The following is a 20,461-nucleotide window of genomic DNA, read 5'->3' on the forward strand; positions in this document are numbered from 1 at the left end:
CTCATACTGTGAAATTATCTCTCTCACGCTCTCTTGACTATATCTCTAGCATGGACCTTGGTGCTTTCTAAAGGATGCTATTTCACAATAAATACATAAGCACAGCTTCAGGCTGCTGTCTTCTCCAACTGCCTAATTGTATAAGGTATCTTAAGGTGCTCTTTAGAACATCAAAGATGTCTTAGCTATTTTACCATTTTCCTTCTCAGCTCTGTTGAAATTTATACAAAGCAATTGTGAGTTTTTTTATCCAGCTTGAGGTCACCAGCACAAGCAGTGCTGCCCTAGCTTGCACAGCTCAGTTGCTGAGGCAGGGCTAGCTGTGCATAATTCTCCATTTCCCCTTTAAAACGCTCCATCTTTCTGCATCTCCAGCTCTCACAGTGAGATTGTGCAATCAGGTGACTCGGTGACAGGCTGCTTTGCTGCATTGTAGCATCCTCGAAGCAGCTACGGAGGTTTGTACACAGAGCTCCCCAGGCGAGCGCGGAGGGAGCGCCGGGCAGCATCGCGGGCGCTGCCGGGTTACCCAGAGCTATCTATGCACGGCCGCGGCGCCTTCGGTGTGTGCAGCGTCTGCTGGCCCTGCAGCTCCGGGGCTGAAGGAGCAGCCTCTCCAGAGAGTACCTGCCTTTAGCAGAGTCACTGCTGCCAGACATCTTGAGAATCTTTCATTACAATTGCCTTGGGGCCTGCACAGATACGATGTTGCCTCATTATTGGGACTATTTATTATTGAAACCAGAAATGCTGAGTCATTAAATAGAGGTCATAAAAGCATCCTTATTCTGCTAAAAGCATTAGCTCATCATTTCTGGTACTACAGAAGGTAGGAGAGACCAGGAATCCTGGTGCCTGTGAGAAAGAAAATGTGGACTGCATCAGAGGCCTGGGAAGATCAGAAAAGAGCCCTAAGTCAGTAACCCATTAGGAAAAGCAGAGTGCTGGTTAAAGACAGATCTCTGGGTTCAAGATCAATTGCCATTTCTGCATTTGTGTCACCTCAGGTTACCACTGTATCCCAGAATATGTTAATGTCTCTCTCTGGAAACGGACAAAACTATAAACCTTGCTCACTTTTGTCTGAAGACTATAAGGCACTTCAGAGGCACTAGCCAGCTGTACCTAACTGCAGAGAGCTGTTACCTCCACCCCCTTTTTTCAGAGGGAAGCCAGAGAAACAGAGGGGGCATTTGTTTGCTTGAACCCTGGTTCAGGACTGCACTCTCCTGATTTCTCATTCCAAATAAAGGCTTTTTTTTTTTTTTTTTCCTGTGTTCTTGTGCTGCTGAAGAGTTAAGGTAGCCAGAGAAAGGATTTTAATTTATTTTTACTACCTATGCTTGAAAATTATTTTCTTACTATTCTTCCAGGGGGAGTTTTCTGAATCTGGAGAGACCCTTCTGCGTGGAAAAACACATTTTTCAGAGATTATGTTTCCCTATTTTAATACTGAAGCTGCAGACAAATACTTCCTTTGATAGCTGTGTTTGATTTCCTGCACTGCAGGGATGTCCTGTCAGCATCCAGATCCAACAACAGGCGCATGGGGGTTACATCCCTCAGCCGATGGGGTGTGTGTGTTTATTTGTTTTTGTTACGGATTTCTTTGGAGGAGTAAATATGAAAGACTCGTACTGCTGGCTCACCAGCCAAGGCGCCCTGTGCCACATCGTGCTCCCGGCTGAAGCCAACACTCCAGGCGTTTGGGTAGGGCGGGGTGTTCCCGACGCTCACCTGAGCACACACCGGCCCGCACCGGCAAGGTCCGGTTCTCCAGGGGACGCAGGTCCCTCCCTTGGGGCTCGCCCGCCGTCTTTAGGCTCTGTGCCCCGCGATGGCCGCGGGAGGGCTCGCTGGGGCGCCTCCCCCGCCCTGCGGGCCGAGGGAAGCGGCGGCAGGCCGGCAGGAGGACGGGGGCCGGCGCTGCGGGGCGGGGGAGGCAGTGCGAGGCAGTGCGGAAAGAGTTAAGGGAAGGTGGCGGGGCAGGCTGGCTGTCGGGAGCGAGCATGTGCAGATTGAAACCGCATCCATACTACGGGCGAGTGTCACTGGCACACTTCACCTCCCGCCGGCCGCGGGGCACCCATGGACACCGGTGAGGACACGAGCCGCGGCCGGGCGGGGGGGCCGAGCGGCGCTACCGGGAGCTGCCCGCGGCCGCTGCCCTCACGGGGCCCGCGGCGGCCTCCCCGCAGCCGAGCGGCGCGGGGGATGCGCTGCCCGGGGCGGAGGGCGGGGATGGCGCCCGGCGCCGTTGGTTTCGCTTTCTGGCGGCGGGAGGGCCGTGCCGCCCCTGCCGGGCGGGTGCCGGCCGGAGCGAGACAAAGGCGGGAGGCCGAGCGAGAGCTTCCCCGCCAGCGGCGGGCCCCGCGGGGACACCGGGCACCGGTGTGTCGCCCCCTCCCGGGGAGCGGCGCAGCCCCCGCAGGCCGGGCCCCGCCGCCCCCCGCAGCTCCTCGGGGCGGCAGCGCGGTGCGTGTCGAGGGGGCTTTGCTCGGGAGCTCCCGACCCCGGCTGAGAAGTTTTCGGGGCTCAGGGAAAGCAGGGTGGAAGGGTTGTTGAAATCGGAGGGGCTTTTCACTGGACAGTGCCTTTTTATTTTTTTTTTTTTTTTTTTTCCTTCCCCACGAGGAGAGAAATGTCTCGAAACATCTTTTTGCATTGATTTCTGTAAAACTTTATTCCAGGCAAGGGGAAATAGTTCTGAATGAGCCTAGCGTTTGCAGAGCTGAACTGGGAGGTGGGAACTGGCTCTGGTCCTTCAGTGACTTTTCTGCAACCTTGTGAATTACTCCTGTGTGTAAAGCCAGAGGTCAGGCATACAGATACTACAGACAGCTGAAAATGAGAGTTTTTTTATTTTCTATTAGAAAAAAAAAAAATTAGTCTCAAGATGTTTGCTCTCGTTCCATTTTTGGTATGGAAAAATATTCAGAATAGCTGAATTTTTGCAAAATGGAAAATCTGATTCCTTCTGTTCCCCATTCACTCATTTACTCTAGGGTTTTGTAAATTGTTTCTAGGATGCTTAGGAGCAGGGATGCTGGGGAGGCTGCCCTGTCCTGTTCATCTTAAGCTGGACCATTACACTGGGATTTCCTAGAGATCACTTCATATTGCTGGTCCAGAACTACTTGGGATGTACAAACTTGTTAAGCCTCATAATTACACAGCAGATGCAGGATAAACTCTGTTATGTGAAATACTTTGTATTATTCTCTGACATTGTTTGTTTGACAGATTTTTCCTGTTTTCTCTTTATTTCTGAGGGAAAAAAAAGCAGTCCCTGCAGGAGCCTTTTTTTTTTCACAGGCAAGGTGGTAACATCTCTGTGACTATCAGAGCTGTGTGCATTGGGGATTTGCAAGAAGAACAGATTGCCCAAAGAGCTTCATTCTGTGTTTTCCAGGGGTACAAATACATCAATATATGTACAATATCAGTTAGAGATGGGGCTAGCTACTGTTTGGTGGTAAATAGGAAGTAATTAAAACAAAAATTACTATAAGTTATTAGGAAACAGAAAAGAAAGACTTATTGACATGGAATCCATTTCAGCCAGCACTGAGGAAAATTGTGTAGGAAATCTGTAAGATACTCACGTGTCCATGACACATCGTGAAGGTACTTCTTGAATCCCAGCACCTTGTCCCAGTGAGAAGGTATGACTTCCATGAAGAAATGTCAGTTTTCCCGTGTTAGGTAACAGCAGCTTGCTACTGTGGATAAGTTAAGATTTTTCACTAAATCTGAAAGTAGATATTTTCTCCCTGAGGAATACATGCTCTTGGTGTGGATATCTGAAAATTTCATACTTCTCTGTTGAGGCCGCCACTGAAGAACATGGGTGTCTCCGTTTGTAGAAGAGGAAACTGAGGTAAGGGAAAATGGCATTTCAAAGGTCGTTGTTAAATTGAAACAAGACTTAAGTCCAAATCGTTTGGTTTAACTTGTAGCTATAGCAGCTTTCCAAACAAAGCTCAGCAAAAGTGCTAGAAGAGGCTGATTCAAAGTGAAACATTCTGAGATCCTTTGATCACAGGAATCTTGAAAAAGCATGTAGTGTAGTCTGGTGGAAGGGAAATGGAGGGGCAAGCAGAAGTTGAGGCAGTTACTGCTTGTTACTGCATAACTTCTGGCTGAGGCTCTGGCAGCATGTCTGTGCCCACTCTACTGAAGGCTAATGGTGGAGGCAGAAAACAAGCTGCTTCCTTGGAGAGTTCAAACCTTGGAATTCTTATGGCAAGATCCTATGGTAGTTTACAGAAGTGCTAAAGGGGTCTATACCAAGAGGTATGGATAGCACAGGTGTGCAGGTTGAGAGTAACCTAGATCTCTGTATCTGTATGGAAATGGTACCTGGTAGACTCTGCAGTTTTGCTGACAATGTCTTAATGTTATGTGGTGCCAAACAGTGAAAGGCACATTTAACCTTGAAGGGAGACACATGTTTCTAGATTAAAGTGTAAGGCAGGAGGAGGTTTCTGGATAAGGTGATGAACTCGACAGATACCTTTTTACAATCTATACTTTATTCAGCATCTTGGAGATGTTCTAGGGAGTGAAGATGTAGGGATCCCTTTGGCCTTGTAATTTGTGGATCTGCTTTTTCCCACACGTCAAGAAATGTGTGGGGAGGAGTTGTTTTCTGGCATTGTAAATGTGCTTTTAATACCTGTCCGCTTGGATAAGACAGTAACTGTCCTCGGATCAGGTGTTTCAGGGCTGCTGGCAGGCACTGCATTGTGTCCAGGAGGGGTGTTTCTTCTCGTGGCATAATTAGTCAGATGAATTTAAGTTTTACCTCCAAGTTTTACTTGAATTTAAGTTTTACTCTCCAGAGTGTTAGAAATGAAATGCAGTTGGGGACTGATCATGCCAGGAAGAAGGTGTGGAGGGGGAATGAGGGAGAGGACAGGAGACTGTGCACTCTTCCTGTGGGGGGTGGGGAGAGAGGAGGGGGGAACCCCCAACTTTTTGCTATCATCACATGCTTTGATGGCAAGTCTTGTTTGTATCCTCAGAATTATACTTATCGCAGAGTCTGGGGCCAGGCTTTGTAGGTTTCTCCTTTTTCTGCAGCATGGGATTGGTCGCTAAGCATCATCTCTGTGAGACTTGTTTGAAGAGTCCTTTGCAAGTTTTGGAGTTGCCTCACTGGCTGTGGTGTGCTTTCTTGTGCTCCTTGTTCATGGTATGCACATCTAGTCTCCTTAGACTAAAGAACATCTGTCTTTATCCAAGTTGTTAAGCTGTGTTGCAAGAAACGACATGGAATTTTGATAAAATTATCTGCAGGAGATTTGACTAGGTTTTAGGCAAAAGAGTCCTTTCTGTTAAGCAGTCTGACAACAGAAAGAAATTTTTCCTCATGCAAGATGATTGGAAAGCATAATGAAAAACCTTTTAAAAATGAAAAAAATATATTGGGGAGGCTTAAAGAGTGGTGGTGTGGAGGAGACCTTGTTCTGATGATGAAGTCATAGAAGCAATGGAAAATTTTATTGTTGCAAATTGTACCTTAGGATTCTTTGTTTCTGGATTGCCTTCAACAAATACCATGTTTAAGAAAATTAAATTAAGTTTTTGTGTTGTTTTGTTTCTTTTTTCCAGTCTCAGACAGCTGCTATTATATGGTAAGAGGAGAGGTAACAACATGGCTAATTAAAGGGCTGCAGTGCTTCATTCCTTAGGGCTAATTACTCTCTAGAAAATGTGTCAATTACTTAAAGAAATTGTTTGCAAGCAGGAGGTAGGAAAAACCCTTATTCCCACTCCTCACCATCCTTTTGTGGGAAGCACTTCCTACCTCCATAGCAGTTGCAGTACCTTGTTAAGCATTCAGGTGCCAGGGCCATGCTCTGCAGATGGGGAAGTGGCACCTGAGCAAACTTATATGTGGTCTCTTCTGTCCTGCATGTTTCTGTGTAGCTGCAGATGAGGCAGTGGCCAGTGGTGTTCCTGGATTGTTTCTGGAGTGAAAGAAATGAAATTGAACAATACAAGTGGGAGTTCTGTTTCAAAACAAAATTTGCTTGATGTAAAAGGTAAAGTATGGTATATTTCCTTACTTCTTTTGAAAGAAGCTTGATCATCTAGTTAGCTAACGTTTTCCAACATAAAAGGTATTACCTGCTTTTGGCTTTCTTGGTAAGATCTGTAAATGATCCCTTCTCAGATCTGCTTCCTGTATATGTTTCAGTATTTTCTGGTGGCTTTCTCACCTGACCATGCTGCTTGCTTTAGCTCTGCAGGCTCAGTACAGACTGGGTGAGGGAGCAGAGGGCTGGTTAGCCGTGTACGTCAGAAATGAACTGGTCTGCTTTTCACATTTCTGTTATGATATGTGGGGCAGGAGTATCCAGATGGTTCCCGAGTTCCTTGGTAAGGTGGCTGTGCAGGCAACCACAAGAAGTCTTGAAAGAAAGCCAGACTGAGCAAAGGCTTTGGCTCTGCAGGAGCAGATACCAACATCTGTGCCAATTCAGAACAACGCTCTCTTTCTGGTTAATCAGAGCACTACATTCCTGGCTGTAAATGATACACCCAATAATGTCTGCTGTGAGCCAGAGCTTATATGCACCTTACAGTCCAGCTAAAATGAGTGTAAAAGGCTTTGCAGGTGCATACTGCTCATTAACATGTCCTCAGAGGTGAAATAAAAGCTAGACTGCTTTAGAGATATGTTTGAGGCATATCTGAATGAGCATACCTATCAGTTACTAGGTCAGAGGTGTCTAATCATTGCATAGAATAGGGAAGTGTTTTATATTACCCTTTCATTTGTTCTGGAGTTTTGTTGGTTTCAGTGCACTAGAGCTCACCACAACCTTATTTTGAAACTCCCCCGCCCTCACATGCTTCTGTCAAAGCTGGATTAAATGACTGAGGGAATCTTCCCTACCACAAATGCTGTCTTGCTTTCATTGCATAAGATACAAGCATTAGTAGTCACTAGGTGAGTGTTGATAGCATAGCGTGGTGAAGCTGCTGTTTGACTTCTTCCTTGCTGGATCTTCGCTCTCAGGTGTGCCATTTATTGGACATAGCCTATATGAAGAACTTCTGTGGAGCACCTCTCTGTCCTGTTTTCATGATTCTGCTGGGAGCATGATGAAGTACTTCTGAAAGGGGGAGCACTGTCTTTAGTATGGGTAGCTCTAGCATAGTGTTGTGTGTACTGCCAAGTGCCTTCTGGGGATGGGGAGTCTGTTTTGTTTTTATTTCTTTCATCCAGAATGCATGCACACAGATCATGATCCAAATCATTTGGCTCCACCAGCCTAATCTGGACTGAGAAATCTTGGCTGGGGCTATGTCTATGCAGAGCTCTAGGTAGTCATTCCTCTCTGCATGCGGCAGAGTATTCCTGATGATAGCGGTGGATTTGGCTGTTTCCTCTCCTGCTAACTGACCTAGCAAAGCCAGACTTGCTTAACCCATGGGACTCTTTGAGCCACGTGTTTTCTTTGTATTTTGTGTCAGCAGAGGCTTATGGTAAGGATGCTTCTACTGAGTTCTAGAAGAAGAGTTATTTATTTTCGTAATTTCTGTTGTTTTTAAGATGTGTATAGTTTCCCTTAGTGGTATGGTGGATACCATGTGATTTGGTTTATTTTGATCCAGCAGTTCTTTCCAAGGCGTACCTCACAATTAGGCTTTTAATTGGAAGTGGACTTGTACATGAGTTTCAGGATGTAGGGCACGGTTTATAAAAATGCTTGAATGTCTTACTACGGAGAGAAAAGCTGCTGTGAAGGTAACGTAATGATTCCTTAGCAATATTGAGCTTGGCTGCTGTTGCTTTCAGTTTTTCTTTGCTGCGTAATACTTTACCATGGAGATGAGATACTTTCCAAACCATCAGCCTCAGCCACTTGAGCTGACAGAGGTTAGCATGGTATTAGGAGTGCCCTGGGCAGCTAAGACATTTCCTGTGCAGTGGAATACTAAGGTGCATATAGAAAGAGGGCAATTCATTATGTTGTATTGTGTTGCCTTATAAATTGTGGATGTGCAAAAGGTCAACTTCTAGAATGCATGTCCTTCTCTTAGATAGTTACTCCAAGCTGGGGTATGCTGCCCTGTGTGTGGGGCAGTGGGAGTAGGTTTTTTGTTCTATTTTTTTTTTCCCAGCTACATATCAGACATAGAAAATGGTAAAGTGTCCCATTCTGGTGTGAGAAATGTTGTTTCCTTAGTTTGAGAAACAAGGACTGGACAATGTCATGACAATGATGAACATTTGCTATGCTTAAGGACCATGGCTTAGCAATGTTTGGAGTACTAAAAAGCTGTAAGTACAAACACCAGCACTTCCACTGCATCTTTCATTTGAAAATCTCTCAGTTCTTAATGAATTTTCAGCTTGTCTCTGTGAGGCTGGTATTATTAGTGTCATTTTGCAGACAAGTAGATAAAGTGCTTGTATAAGCACATTCAGCAAGCCAGGAAAAGCAGGAATAAAATTCAGGAATACTAATGTTTCAACCTGGTTTTGAGCTACTGTCTTGTACTTTTTTTTTCCAGAAAAGAAAGACATGAATTTTTGTAGCTTTCCTGCCCCCATCCCCCTCTTTTTTTTCCCATTGGGTTAGGCTGCATAAAAGTGAGACATTATTATGCAACATATCTAAGTGTGCATGTGATACTTGAAAAAATGGTAATCAGATAAGTTGCCAGGCAACAGTACCCTGCCTTCAATTACCAAAACGCCAGTGAGTGTGCTTTCATGATATAACATGGATGCTGTACTTCTTCATAAAGAAAGTGTAGGTGGAGTTTTGTAAGAGTTGCTCCTTTTTAACTCCTCTCTTGCTTAATCTGCCATATTGTGAGGTCAGATTTGACCTCAGTTTTAGAGAAAAGCATTCACCAAACCTGAAAACAACTATAACAAAGTTAGATGAGCTCTCAAAGCTAATGAATGGTATGTGAGCATATATGAGTAAATAACCATTCCCTGCAATGGGTCTGTGACTGTTTGATAGTTCAACAGCTTACAACAAGTAGGTCAGAGCTCATCCTTGGAACTGTGAAAATTAAGAAAATGGGTGAGAGATTTATGTTAAAAGATAGATTACAGGAATACATGGCAAGCTGTGAGAAGTATCAAAACACTCACAGTGGCCCCTTGGCCCAAAAATATTGAGAGCCATGGTAATTCATGAAAATATGAATGTAAATCCATTTTCATTGCAGAAGCAGAATGGAAGGAACATAAGAAGGGATGAGTGTACACAGAGGAAAATGGGATAGTCTAATAAAGGAAGACAGCATGAGGGAATTCAGTTGTGTGTTTGTTCGAAACCTGAGTTTAATTTATTTTTCAAAGATATTGCAAGATAACAATGGCAAAAAATAAAGACTCTTGGAAGTTATTTAAATGCATTTTTGATTTTAGCAATAAATAGCCACAGAAGCATTTGCAGAGACTGTAGTTGTGTGGGGATGCAGGCATCTGGCCAAGCCTCTTCAGCTGTTGGGTGGTGGCATAGCTTTTAGAAGAAATTCCAGAGGTCTAATGTGCTTATCAGGGCTTTGAGAGGAATTTTCAGTAGAGATAGGGCATCCACCTAGATATATCTGGGAAAGGATACCCATAACCTTGAAATCACTTGTTTTCCTGGGTAAGTGCAAGTTGTTGCTTTACAGAGTTGCAGAGTTGATTTTCCTTTTTTTTTTTTTTTTTTTTTTTTTTTTTTTTTTTTTTGTTCCAAAAGGAACAAAAGGCATTTGCATTTCAGGAGATGTGGGACTGTGTCCTACGTGTCCCTCTGCAGTATTTCAGTCCAGTGTAGGAAGAGGTTCAGAAGTCCTCATCAAGAGACATGGTGGGACTTCAGTTAAAAGGGAAATCTTCATCATCCTCTGTATAAGTCCTGCCAAAACAGAGGGAGTTTCTGAGAGGACACAGACTCACTTTCTGTTTCCAAATCTGGCACTTTCTTCCCAGGAGAATCCCAGATAAGTCACAGAGCAATGTTGTGACTTGATTTTTCTGTTGCACAATTTACCACCAGTTAGTTGCAAAAACTCTCTTTGTAGAGAACTGTAGAAATAATGAAGGGATGTAAATACTGAAAGAGACAGTTGAAGGAATGGTCAATTGACCACTTTCTAGTTAGGAATTTGCTTCTTTTTTCCTTTCTTTTTTTTTTTTTTTTTTTTTTTTTTTTTTTTTTTTTTTTTTTTTTTTTTTTTTGGGGGGTACTTCTTTATTTTTTTTTTTGTTTGTTTCTTTTTTTTGTATTCTCATTTGATGAGCAGTACTGCTAGATTATGCTCATGTGTAGTCTCCAGCCTGCTGACACCAGGAATGTTTGTGTCAGAGCAGGAAGTGCTGTTTTGGGAAGTCTGCGATTTTAGTTTTTAATTATTTTTGTATACGCAAGTAGATGTTCACACTATTCTAACTGGTTTTTGTTTGATTTTCCCTTACTACAAACACTATACATTTTGAATCATTTGACACAGAAAGTTCATTTATATACCAAACAAAAAACAAATCATCTTTTCTGAACAGTTTAATCATGGGAGCCTTAAGGTCAAATCTTTATCTTCAGCTCTACTGCTTTGCTCACGTGTATTATGACATAGTCTTTACTAATGAAGATTTTCTTCAATGAGTGTTTTCTTTCAAGTGTAGACACATTTGTAACCAATGGTATGGTTTCTCCAGCACTCTGAGTTCAAAGTGATGCAATATTTTGTGAAAAGGGAACTTCTTCCTGCTGGGCAATGTGCTGTGAGCCAAATCTGAGAGATGATGATACAGCTGAAAATTAGCAGGCTTTAGGGTAGCATGGGGTAGCATTCAAAGGGCTGATGAGTTCCTTGGTCTGGCTCCAGGTGAAGCCCCATGGGTGGCCTGAGCGCTGGTGCCAGGGAAAGGGATGGACTGAGCAGGACTGTGTTGTTCTAAAGTTAGGTTGGCTTGGAGCCTTTTGTAATGTTCATGTTGCTGCATTTAAGGATTTGGAAGTGTGTTGCAGTTGCTTATTTTGTATGATTTTGTTCCTCAGTCTTTTACATATCAAATTATAGACAAGTACATCTGATTATGTAAAAAGCATTCTTACTGTTTTTGTGATTCTAGGGAAATGCCTTTTGAAGTTTTGTTTGCATATGTCTGATAAATAGTTCAGTAGAAATCTGTGGCAAATATCCAACTGTGGCAAAAAGCATATAAGGAAAATGGATTACGTGCAAATAATTTTTAGGAATGTTGATGTGGCAACAATTTATACCAAAGCTAGACAACAAACAAGTTCTTTCCCAGTCTGATATACAAATATGTAGCTGGTAAAATAGCAACTATTTCTCATGATAAGAGAGACTTCAAAGTAGATGCAAGCTTCAGTGCATAGGCAGAAGGTCCTAGATGTGTCTCAATAATAACCATATTACATTGATGTAATTAGTGGATTTATGCTATTCATTGCTCCAATAATCTCATTGGGAACATTTTTTTTTGAGGAGGATTAGTTATTCTGCATTTTTAACTGGAGTGGTTTTGTAGTTCAGTGTCATCTAAATAAAAACAGTGTAGGTTTGTTTTGCTTTGTTTATTAAGGAAAACATGTCTCTTGAATTCCTCTTGGATTTTGGTGCTCAAAAATGCTGAGATTCATTAGGATAACATGAAGAACTCATTTGTTACACAGTCTGACACATAAATGTCCTTGCTTTAACTTCTTCATATGCAATTAATCCAGAAAATGCTATGTATAGACAAGCCCTTGGGTTGTAAGGTCTGTGAGGCCGATGTAAATAAGGTGTTGGATACTTGTGTGTTGAAGCTGTCACTTTGAGGCATGACTTCTGTGAAAATCAGGAATGTGGCATCTCAAATGTCAGCACTTGAAGAGAAGGAGAGCCCCAGCTCATGGGTTCCACTTGCTTGGATCATGCAGCTGTGCTGCCTGATGAGGTGAAAGGCAGTCAGATCACTGGAGCAGAGAGGACAGTGCCAGTGCCTCCAGGAACAGGTTGGGGTGCTGGGTGGGTGGCACTGGGAAGGGCCTGCTTACATGAAGTCCACACTCTGTCCTGGAATGGGGAAGAGAGAAGAAAAGTGTGATGATTGGAGAAGTGAGGATGAGAGGAGATTGGGGAAGATAAGGAGGCAATATTAGGAGAGATAGGATGGGAAAAAGTGTCAGCAGTGAAGCTTACTTAAAAAATTGAGACATTGATGGGGAAAATAGAAGTAAAGCAATTTCTGGCAGACCCTCCAAGGGTTAACTGAGACCTTGGCTGAGATGGTAGCAGTGAACCTTTGGTCACTGACTCCAATGAAGTTGCTCTGTGTGTTTACTGTGGCTGAGATCCAGAAGGACAGTGGAGAGCAGAAAGGCTGAGCCTCACCCAAGGAGAGGCAGCTGTCAGGGCGCCGCCCTGGACAAGGGGCAGGTACAGGTGCTGTGTGGGGGCTCTGAAGAAGTCAGGTCTTCCAGGGCCCAATGTACTGGAGCTAAGCTATCCATACACATAGCTTGTTCTGTGTTTAAAATCTCTCTTGCATTTTGCTGTATTAAGATTAAAATGTACTTCTTTGGTTTAGGAAGGCTGTCTGGTTGCTGTATGAACTGTTGGCCATACACACCTGGGCTTAAAACGACTGGCATCTGAAACCCCTTGGACGTGCTGGAGGCAGCCTAGTCTACCTGCGGATGTTGTGAATTAGGAGCTGGCCAAAGAGTGGGAGAGCTCCAGGATCCCTCCCTGGAAAAGGTAAGGTCTAGAGGCTCATACTGGTGGGATGCACTTGTAGACCAGAAAAACAGAGCAGTTGTCTGAGTACAGAGGTGACTGCATTGTAGATGGGACCTTTGAAATTTAAATATGTAGAGTGCAAAGTTATTTCTATCGGTTTAAACCTCAAGTTGTTTTCTGGAGGTGTAAGATTGCCATTTGCACACATCACCCTTGATTTCTGTCTGCTGTGAGTCACATCATTCTGATTGCTTGTAATTTATACAGCCAAACTTTTCAGTATTATTGTCTCTTTAAAACCTCACTCTGATAGCCTTAGGCAGTTAAAACAATCAGGACAGTGGAGCAGTATCTCTGAGCTAAATCAGAGCAGTAGGTAAAGAACAGAGGGTTGCTCTCTCCTGTGAAAGCACAGGTGCGAGTTGGATGATGAGGAATCTATTCCTGGCCCTAGCAAACACTGCAGACTCTGCACCTGATTCACCAGTGTGTTACTCTACTAATCTCCTTAGCCTCATCTTGCCACTCTCCTGTATGCTGTGGCAATCAGTTACACTTCCATGTAGTGCATGTAAAGTGCTATCAATTTGAAAGGGTGATATATATCCCAGAGCAAAAGTTTATATTGATTCTGGTTGGTGGGGTGGATGTTGTGGGACCAGAACAATTTCCAGACCCTGCAGCATTTTTGACAGGCTCTTTGTGTCTGCAGTATGTGGCATGGTTCAGGCTACAATATTGTTTTGCCTATTGTGGATCATCTTTCCTGGGTAGGTTGTGCACAGTACTTTATTTCTAGCTGGAAACTCACTTTGAATATGTGCATGCTACATGTATAAACTTCAGCTACATGTAAGCACGGTCGTCCCTCAGTCTGTCCTGTCTCAGGTGTTTCATTACCTTCTCCTAGTTGTAGTGCCCTGGATCTGTGTTGGGCTATTCTGTTGTCCCACTCCTATTCTTGCTGACAGACCCTCTGGTCCTCTCTGAGTCTGGGGAACAGACCCAGTCAGCTGCTGAAGGAAAGCAGTAGACTTAATTGTGGCAGTGCTAGCAGTGTGGATAAGCAGGGTCAGCTCCTGCCTAGAGCTCCAGCTGTGATTGTGCTGCCCATTGTGTAGCTGATTACAGGGCTTCAGTTGGTCACCAAGTGTCGTCTTTTGAGTGGCAAAGTCCAGTGTTGTAGTGCTGCAATTTTATAACAAAGCAAGTGTCAGCAGCTTCCTGAGAAGGCAGCTGGTGATGGAATGAGCTTTGTATGAGTCCAGCTGTTATGTCAGTGAATGCAGCTGTGAGTGTTTCTGAAGAAAGCTGTGTCTGACAAGTGCTCTGGTGTGTGGCACTATTGCTGTGAGTATAGCAAATGCTGCTTCTTGCCGTCCTCAAGAACCATCGAGTGTAGCGCAGAAGTCTCCTATTACTGTTAAAACAAAAACCAAGCGCCGTATGGGCACAAGAAAACATAGATCCATTGGCAGCAGAACAAGACTATGAATTATTCATTCCTCCAATGCCTCCTGTAGATTCCATCCACTCAGGCAGTTCAGGGTGCTGTCTGTTGGAGATGCAGACAGATCTGCTTTCAAAGCCATGGGGACAAGACTCTGCAGACTGTCATTACCACTCTTGAGCTTGTCCTTCATTAAATTGGCTTGGGCATTGCTGTGACATCCTTGAGGACACAGAAATAACCTCTTATCATCCTTTGGGTTTTGGTAGGAATACTTGTAAAACCAATGAATTTGGAACACATCTGGTAATGCCAGCTTGGAATTGTCTCTAAGGTGAGGGCAAGATGGAAGCCCTGGCTGCTCTGGCCCATTTTGCAAAAGGAAGGTGAGAGAGCCACATCTTTTGTGTAGCATTGATTTGGTTTTTGTAAGAGAATTTAGACTATGTCAATTTGTTCCTAGCTCCGTCTTGCTGAGAAGCCTAAGTGTCCTCTGTTAAAAGTTCCTTGAGCACAGGCAGGATTTCTCTGTTCATGCAGAGTGCTCTAGTGGAGATGAGTGTATTTAAATTGCTGTTTGGGAACATCTGTAACACATAGTTTTTCTCAACTCATTTACTAGTAGGCATTTGTCTATGTAATGGTTGTCAGCTGGCAGTTGAATTCGAGAGGCACTGAAGATTTACAGAGCTGCAGAGGCTCAATTCTCCTCCAACTCTTCCATGAACTGCTGTGGGCTCACGTAAGAGGTGCCCACTGTGAGAGAAGGTGTTGCTGAAGGTTTGTTCAGAAACTGTTCTTCAGCATAGAATGCGCATACTTAGATGCAGAGGGGTTTTAAATACTTTCTTGCTTTTTCCTTCCCACTGGTTGGCCTGAAGATTCCTTCAGCCATTTTGCATACCCAGGCTGCACTGTCCATGCCATATTACAGATTCTTTAACATTTTCCCCCATTTTCCTTCTGCATCTCTCAGAGTTGCTCTTAGCTATTAGGCTTTTGATGAGATGTATTTGGATTTTTAGTGTGGGAAAAGCTACCTGTAACTAGCAACAGCTGTAGAAATTATGATCTTCTTAAAGCAGAAGTTCAACCTTTGCATTTACAGCTGTCTTGTAATGTGCCCTGCTGCATTTTGAGAGCACTTCAAATGTTCCTAAAGAGCTTCTTGGAAAGGAAGGAAATGTTACTTCTGTCAAAACAAGACACTGTAGCTTGTGTTCAGAACAGTTTTCAGCTTCTCGTTTTGTCAGCCAGCTGGATATGCCCTAGGGTGAGTCACCTTTGGAGTTGTTCTAGTCCAGATGCTGAGGGAAACTGTGGAGGCTAAGATAAAATCCCAGACTGCATTTGAAGAGTCCTCACTAAAAAAAGTGGTGGAAGCATGCTGAGGGGAATGCTGGCCCTGCTGGGTGGTTGAGAGGCTGAGTAGGTTTCACAAAGAGAGCTGTCAAGGAAGAATGGGTTGCTTCTGAAGAAGGTAAAATGTGTTTGTCATCCTATGGTCTTGACCAAAGTAAAAAGGCGATAAACTGGAAGCATACCTTTTCTTTGTTTGTTTTTCATCAGTGAAAGAAGTAGACAAACAGAGCTTGGAATGGATTTGTAGTTTCCATAGTGATGTAGCTATGGAAGCTTTTGTGGGCTGAGCTCTGCCCTCACTGCAATCACACTTGAAAGCTATGAGTGTTCAGCTTTCCTGCTAGGGAAATGTAAGTATGTATCAAACATGGAACTGGCTGAAAATGCAGCTGCATTTTCATGAATTTTGCATTTGCTGTGTTACCTGAATATGTGGATGTTTAGAAGCTCAGTTCATTTCTCCTTTATCTGTTGTTCTGCACTGGAACAGTGCATCCAACTATATTGATGCCACAGTTCTTGCTGCGCCAGGCAGTGATAAATTGATCTCTGTCCTTTGCTTTCTGTCATCTGTATATACACACACATCCCACAACACTGATGCCTGTGACTCTCCAGCCACACTCATATCAAACATGCACTGGTCAGGAAATGTATGTTTAACTCTTTTGGGGCATGCTAACTGGTCAAACACCACCCTGTGAAACTTGACAGGTGAACTTCATAGACATCAACTCACTTGTGCCTGTGTCTGACATTACATCATGCTTTATTTTAATGGGCATTTTGAGAGTGTTTTAATAGTCAAAATACATGATCCTTGGGGAATTTTTGCCTGTGGCAGAGCTGTTTCTGACTGTGAATGGTTGATTAATTCTGGTTTTCAGAACAAGTTGGAGGTGGAATTTTTCAGCATCTCAGTGATGAGATTACCTTGAGGCAGGGGAAGGAAAATGCTCGATGTGAATGTTGTGTGCACATATCAGGCAGTTATGCACATACTAGTGTTGCACACACACTTGCATTGTCCAGTCTTCGTGGTTCACAGGCATTTGTGCCTCATCTTTTTCTTTTTCACTTGTACTGCTGCTGGATGCTTTCTTGCTGTCTCCCTGAACAAATCTTCCTTACCTTCAGCATTTGTTTTGCTTGTCTAATGAATGTAATGGGTCATCTGTTCCCTTTATAGAAAGGAATGTTAATTATTTTCAGAAGGCTAATTAGGTTGCTAATGAGAAACCCTATTGCAGAAATATTTCCTTTAATTACTCACTCTGAAGTCCTGTACAGAGAAGCTTATTGAATATGCTTTTAAATACAAATGCTTGTATCTGGATTAAAGATGCACCTTCAGGCTCTCTGAAAGAAATATTTTGGTAAACTTGGGAATCCATGTGACACAGATGACTGAGCAAATGAGACTGGTGCTAAGAGCTGCCTAGTTGTGCAGCTTTTTTGACTGCACCTTAATTTGGTACTTATGCAGGTGACTGGATGCAGTTGCTCTTTGTATTTCAGTTTTCCTGATGACTTTTGTCAGTATAGGTAACTATTTGTGCTACCTGCCAGCCCAATCTGTAATTAGATGCAGCCCTCACACCAAATAGTTTAGCCTAATCAGCCAGATGGCAGTCAGAGGCACCGAGAGGTGGAGTGACATGTCCAAGGTCACATTGCAGATCATGGCAAGCCTAGTAATAAAGCAGAGGTTTCATCAGTCCTGTGTTAGTTCACTGCACTCTTTGCCGCTTGTGCCTCTCTAGGGCCAGCATAGCTCTTTACAAGACTTGCATCAGTTTGCATATTGCTTCATGAGGCAGCACAGCTGCTCAACAGCCCCATTTATGTAGCCACCTTGGCACTGACTTCGGAAGCTGTTTTTGCTTCTCCATCTGAGTCCTGTCTTCTACTTGCTTCACGTCCTTGTTGTAGTGATACCAAAATAGAAAATAAACTTTCTAACACAGTTTGAAATATTAGAAATATTAGCATTCTTTACTACAGTGCTGGACACTTTTAGAGGATATCTCCTCTAACTGAATGTGTGTCGTGAAACTTTACCACAGGGTATTTATTCTATCATGATTATACATTCATTACAGTATACTTCCTAACTAATACATAAACATCACTTTCCCTAGAACTAATTTGCATTCATCTGCCTCCTACTGGAAGACCTGTTATGATCCTGCAGGGTCATCTAAAGGGATCTCTGGTTGTAGTTACTGAGTGCCCCAGTATGACCATTCCTTGAACCTTTCTTTCGGCATGCGTGTTGCTTCTTGTTATATAACTTGCCAAAACCCCTAGTATATTCCTAATTTTTTATTTATCCACTGGTTCCAGCTACATTTATCATCCTGTGTGCATACTTTTACATTCTTTCATCTTTTCTTGCTAGTTAGTCTTTAAGTTCTATCTAGCAACTTCAGGGGAAATGAAAATTTTTATTCTTTGTATTATATGTCAGTTTCATTGCCTTTTAGAATTGCTTTGGGAGAGCTACTGTAGTCTAGTGGATATTTTAGTTTTAGTACTCCCAGGATGAAAGTTGGAGCAGATCTCTAAGATGCTTTGCTTTTTGACTGCTGAGCCTTCATGCAGCTCTGTAGAAGAGCTTCACTTTTTTTCAGCATCTTCTAATGTCCAGTCTGCTCTTAGCCATACTCTTGGAAATTTTTACATGCCGTGGCTGTACTGGGGAAAATGTGACAGAAGGCTGCTAAATGGGGGCTGCTTCCATGCATAAGAAGATGCTCCTTACTCCTTTATATACTGGTCATTGTAAAGTCAGCAGGAGAAGGAAGGAAGATCTGTCAATGTTGTGGATGCAGTGCAAAACTTTGCATCTTGTACTGTGCTGCAGACTATCTAAGTGCAGGTGACTCAGAAGAGTGACTTAGACATAGGAAATACCGAAGAAAACTACTTTCAGCATGGGATGTCAAAAGTCACCCTCCATTCCTTTTTAGGCACAGACGTACACTGCTATAACTTTTATCTGTGTGCCACGCATGCAGCACTGCCTTGGCTGAGGCACATTTATTTAAAAGTTCACTTTGTGTATGTAATATTTAAGTTAACTTTGGATATCTTTACAGATGTGGGAACTCTCAGAGACAGTGACAATACAGTGAAGCGAGTTGCTCAGCTGCAGTGTAATCTGGCTTCTAAGTTTGTACAAGCCTGTGCAAAACAAGCACACTTGAAAATGTTAACACTTTGAACACCTTGACATTGCTATGAGCTGTTGTGCAGACAGTGCTGTTTGGTCTATGTGTAATGTGATGGGTTTGTTGTTGCATCTATCAAGACTAGTTATATTATGGAATGATATTTAGGTTGTTTTAGCATGAGACAAAACCTTACATTCTTTCTCCTTCTACCAAGAGTGTCTTGCTTAGTATCTAGTGATTGTCGTAGAAGTCCTGATATGCTGCAGATTTCTGTACATCTAAAAAAGAATGGATAGCTGAACAGTGTGTCTCCAGGACTGCCAATAGTGGATGCACAATACAGGCACGAAAATGAGAACTCCTAAGCATCTTACATAAACATGGACAAGAAAACATATGGTGCCTCTCTGGTTCTATTTGCTATGGGTCACCTGGTGCTCTGTTTGTTGAACTGTTTTTTAAGATGGTTTAAAAAGAATTTAGGATTTGGGACTTTTGAAGAGGGTTATTTTTGGTGTCCAGTGTGAGCAGTATCAAACCATTTTACTTAAAACTGAGGAATTCTTTTCTTATCTTAATACAAGTCAGTTCCCAACACACAGATGAGAAATGGCATCTTTGTTAAACTGGCATTTTGCCCAGAGGCATGACATGCCTATTGTTGCCCAGAAGGAAAGCAAGATAAAGAAAAAATCTTGTTTGATAAGACCTGAAATTACCCTATATAACCTAAAGTATTTCACAGAGGTGATTAAATCAGTGTTGTGTATGCTTTAAGCACCTCTAAGTAGGTACTGGAAAGATGTAGGAAAGATCGCATCAGGAATGATCAAACTCTGCTTTTGTCTTCAGAATGTGTCCATCTGTAGCTGCCTTCACAGGCTCTAGTAACTACAAATGGGAACCTGTAGGGAAACAGAGCTTGTAAGGTACCTTTGTTAAGTGCCTGAATTTCATTCATTAATTTGGACCTCTGTATGCATGTGTGTATGAAATATTTATACAAAATCCAAAATTTAGTAAAACCATGTCATCCAAATAATTAACTTGTTAGAATGGTATCATGGTGCAGTAATGGTGTAACGCAGATTACTGGAGGAAAACAAGCAAGTCACTGTCACAAGTGTGTCTCAGTCAGTGAGAGCTCAGTGTCTGCTCAAAGGAGGGATCAGTTCCTCGCTGCTTAAATAACAACTGCTAAATAACAGTGCCTCCTAAAATAACAACCAGTTGTTCAGGGTGTATCTTTAAACTTTTCCTGAGGTGGTAGAATGAAAGCTGAAAACATAAATTGGATATTAAGGGCACCACAAATGAAGATCTGGGCAGAAAATAGTGTGACCCTGGGTAAGCCTTGCCAGTATGGGAACTCTGTGGCCAGTCATTAATGGGGCAAGACACACTTGTGTGATTCAAGGCAGCCAGCTCAGCTTCACCAAGGGCAAGTTCTGGCTGATCACCCCAGAGGCCTTCGGTGATGGAGTGACTCCATCAGTGGAAGGGTGCAAGCGTCATTTATCTGGACTTCTGTAAAGCCTTTGACATGGTCTCCCACAACATCCTTCTCTCTACATTGGCAAGACATGGATTTGTTCAGTGGATAAGGAATTGTTTGGACCGTTGCATCCAAAGGGTAGTTGTGAAATAGCTCAGAGTCCCAATGGATGTCGTGGAACAAATGGTTTTCCTCAGGGGTCTGTGCTGGGACCCTCTGCCCTCATAAGACTCTGCAGGAGTGCTGCATCCAGCTCTG

General features: G+C 43.1%; 1 protein-coding gene across 13 annotated transcripts in view; it reads left to right on the forward strand.

Moving 5' to 3' along the window:
* The first annotated feature begins 1,915 nt into the window (after nt 1-1,915).
* The window catches only part of TMEM229B (transmembrane protein 229B), a 32,565-nt gene continuing 14,019 nt past the window's right edge, over nt 1,916-20,461 (forward strand). For 5 of the 13 annotated variants that reach the window (XR_005954552.1, XR_005954551.1, XR_005954553.1 and 2 more), the window contains exons 1-2: nt 1,919-2,098; nt 12,569-12,738. The gene's annotated coding sequence lies outside the window, so the exon portion shown is untranslated. Of the gene's footprint in view, nt 2,099-3,778; nt 3,881-5,934; nt 6,051-12,568; nt 12,739-20,461 lie in introns of all 13 variants that reach the window. The other 8 variants (XM_041460038.1, XM_041460041.1, XM_041460039.1 and 5 more) reach the window with 8 other exon arrangements.

Source organism: Pyrgilauda ruficollis, unplaced genomic scaffold (assembly GCF_017590135.1).
Source record: "Pyrgilauda ruficollis isolate IOZ18807 unplaced genomic scaffold, ASM1759013v1 scaffold14, whole genome shotgun sequence".
Classification (NCBI taxonomy): domain Eukaryota; kingdom Metazoa; phylum Chordata; class Aves; order Passeriformes; family Passeridae; genus Pyrgilauda; species Pyrgilauda ruficollis.